The sequence below is a fragment of the Lolium perenne genome, chromosome 3 (genome assembly GCF_019359855.2).
Source record: "Lolium perenne isolate Kyuss_39 chromosome 3, Kyuss_2.0, whole genome shotgun sequence".
Classification (NCBI taxonomy): Eukaryota; Viridiplantae; Streptophyta; class Magnoliopsida; order Poales; family Poaceae; genus Lolium; species Lolium perenne.
This window is the reverse complement of record NC_067246.2, coordinates 119,873,898-119,877,921: the sequence shown is the minus strand read 5'-3', so window position 1 is coordinate 119,877,921 and position 4,024 is coordinate 119,873,898.

Genomic DNA, 4,024 nt, shown 5'->3' with positions numbered 1-4,024 from the left:
ATCGAATAGCCGAGTCCACGGTTACGGACGGTTGGAAAGGCCATACAGTTTCCGATGTCAGATTCTTGAAAATATTGGTGAAATGAATGGTGAAGTGGTGACTTGATTTAGAATCACCACTTGAATGGTGGGAATGACACTAATGTTCCCACTTGAGTTTGTTAGCACATGAATAAGTCTTTTCTCAAATACTTGTGAACTAAAATTGGCTTTATGCCAATAAACTAGAGCTTAGCACCCCTTACTAGAATTGTTAGCACTTACACTAGTATTAGTTTGCGAGTACTTAAAGTACTCACGGCTTTGTCCCTGGCTATTCAAATGGCCAGAGTATGAAGATGAACAGAACTACCAAGGAGATGACCAGCAGGACGCCTACGACAACTAGGAGTCTTCCAACGTCAAGCGTTGGCCTGTGGACTAGAGAGTCCATTTACCTTTATGCGTCCGCTATGAACTTGTGTTTGTTCGTTGATCAATAGATCAAATATTCGTGTAATATGGATCATGTGATTCAAGTTGTAAGACAATATGGTTTGTAATGAATGATGACTATGATACTTAACTATTATGCCTCGCAACAACAATTTTCCTGGGATTGCGATGAATGACATAATAGGCATCCGGACTTAAAAATCCGGGTATTGACAAGTTGGTATTAGAGCCATTGTTTGACCTTAGAAGACCCTAGTTAGAATGGACGTTCAGAAAAACTTAACTTTGAAATCAAATGAAGAGATTATTTGTAAAAATTTACTTACCCTATTGTCTTTGAGACTTTTTCAAAATTTGATGAATCATGCTCTTTCTTATTTGAATCTACTTAAAATTTTGCCACACTTGTTCACTCTCTAACTTACTCATCCATTTTGCTTTCAGATGGAGCCGAATGAACCCATCAACACCAAGTTCTATCAGCTTGGGAACGGGGGAAGCTTGATCTTCGAGCACGACCTCAACGTCATCTCGGACTTCCTTGGACGCCTACACCCCGAGTTCCACGGGATTCAGTTGGATGACACGCCTGGAGGAGAGTTGCAGTGGGTGATCACTGCTGACTTGAGGGGCAAGATGGAGCCTCCCACCTCGGAGAGGATCCACTTCTCCTTCCGCGAGAGCAACTGGCTCGACGGACTCGCACGTGGCCTTCAGGAGGCACTTGCGCGTCTCTGTGGACAGAACGTGGTGCGCCTCCTCGCTTCTCGCTTCGCGCATCTCGTGAGGCGTGATGCCATGGGAGTGCCCATGGAGCTGCAGCCGCACCCGGAGTTGAGGCACCATGCTGAGCACCTTGACTTCATGCTCTACCAGACTTAGAAGGATCTGGACGCCTCCCACATTTACGCGAACCAGGCCCACGCTCACATCATCGAGCAGGGTGAGGCGATCAAGCTACTCAACAACGACCGCAAGACCCTTCGCCAGCAGCATGCCAAGAAGGACGCTACGATTGTGCGCCTTCGCGCCAAGATAGCATCTCTTGAGGCCACTGTCAAGGCTCAGGAGGATCAGCTGTGAGAGATGGAGGACGACGACGGAGGTATCGACCTTCAGGGAGGAGGAGCCTTCCTGCGCGACGACGACGACTTTGAGGAGGACGAGTTCACCGAGGAGGAGGACTACGAGTTCCTGGAGGCAGGACCCGATGACTTCGTCCCGATCGATGTCGAGGATGAGGAGTAGTTGCACTAGATCACTTATGTAGGTGTGAGTTGTATCCCGCCCGTTGTATCGTAGCATGAGAGAATGGTTCTCAAAACCATGGGAAGTGTTAAGTGTAGTTTGTAATGTGTGTTGAATGAATGAATGAATGTTGTGTTTGTCATGAAAAGTTTACAAGTTTCGAATTTTATGAACTTACTCAAAATAAACCATAGAAATTTCCCTCTTATCTCATGATCTTCTCTATATTCAGATGGCCCCTCCCAATCGCACCAACAATGATGCCATGATGCAATTGGTGCAAACCCTGATGGCTGACAGGGAGACTGAAAGAGCTGAACGCCAAGCCAAGATCGCAGCACTGCAAAACCTTGCCAACCAAGGCCATGGAAATCATGACCATCCCGGATCCAAGCTCAAGAACTTCCAGAACACCAACCCTCCGGTGTTTAGCAAGACTGAAGAACCACTTGACGCCGACGACTGGCTCCAGACTATGGAGAACAACTTGGAGGTAGCCGGAGTAGAAGCCAACGAGATGGTCTTGTTCGCAACCCACTATCTCGCCGGACCAGCCCGAGCCTGGTGGACTAGCACCCGTGCCATGAACGGAGCTCAATTCATGACTTGGGCAGATTTCAAGCTCAAGTTCAGCAAGTACCATGTGCCCCCGGGTCTTATCAAGAAGATGAGGGATGAGTTCCGCGAACTGAAGCAAGGTCGCATGACGGTGGTAGAATACCGCGACAGGTTCCTTACACTGTCAAGGTACGCCCCTGACGAGACCGACACCACCGAGAAGAGGCAGGAGAGATTCCTGAACGGACTGCATGATGAGATGCAGACTGTCCTCGTCAACATCCCCTTCGCCGACCTTGAAACCTTAGTGGATTCTGCCATCCAGATGGAGGGCAAGCTGAACCAAGCCAATGAGAACCGCAAACGCCGCATGATCTACCATAGTGGGCCTAGCAACACGCCGAAGTATCGCCCCAGCTCAAGCGGAGGTTTCACTCCGAGAAAACAACAACAAGTCCCAGATGCAGACTTCACGCCCCGGTTATCAGAACCGGAGTGGAGGAAACTCCAGGCCAGGAGGCCACAACAACAACAACTACTACAACTACAACAACAACAGCTTCAACCGCGCTCCGCCCAGAGCCCCCAACAACAACAACAACAACAACACCAACACCGCTCCAAGGACCGGAAGCAACGCCATCCCCGTTGCAACCAAGGACAAGGCCACCATCACTTGTTATGAGTGTGGTGTCGTGGGTCACTACTCCAATGAGTGCCCCAAGAGGCTCGCCAAGCTCGCAGGTAACACCGCTACACCTGCTCAGCAGCAACGCCGTGTCTCCACCGGCAAGAAGTTCGCCCCCAACAACCCCAATAACCGCAACGGCCGTCTCTTCCACATGAACGCTGAAGAAGCCCAGGAAGCACCAGATGTTGTACTGGGTATGTTTTATGTCAACTCCATCCCTGCCAGAGTGTTGTTTGATTCCGGAGCATCTCATTCATTTGTCACCGAAGAGTTTGCATCCACAAGTAAAATTCAACCTATCAGTTTGAAGCATGTTATGATAGTTCAAATTCCCGGATCAACCACCAAAGCCAGAAAATTTTGCAAAAATGTACCCATCAAAATCCATGAAGTAGATTTTTATGCCAATCTGATCATTCTGGGAACCAAAGGTTTGGAAGTTGTACTAGGAATGGACTAGATGTCAAAACATTATGGATTGATTGACTGTGCCAAGAAAGCCATCACCATGACTAGCAGCATCGGTATCCTAGTAGAACATGTCTCTGAAAGACTACCCAAAAAATTCACCTGCAACCAAAGTGTAGCCAAGCCAACTCTGGATCAAATTAGGGTCGTTTGTTGATACCCTGATGTGTTTCCGGATGATCTACCCGGTATGCCCCCGGATCGGGATATCGAGTTCATCATCGAGTTAATCCCCGGAACTGGACCTATAGCCCAGAGAGCCTATAGCATGAACCCAACAGAGCTTGTGGAGCTGAAGAAGCAGATCGATGATATGTTAGCCAAAGGTTTGATTCGACCTAGTGCATCCCCCTGGAGATCACCAGTTTTGTTTGTGGACAAGAAGGATGGTGCCACTCGTTTATGTACCGACTACCGTAAGCTTACACTACTAGGAAAAAGCCTATAGGTCGAGGCAATATGTGCCGGCGCACCACCTTGCACGTGCACCGGTGGAAAGTGTTGCCGGCGCACCCCTCTTCCGCCGCGCCGGCGATGGACCTATACTGCCGGCGCACAGAAAAAATTAGTTCGCCAGGGATAAAATTCGAAGAGATCTGGTCGGAACCCCAAATTTTGGGTACC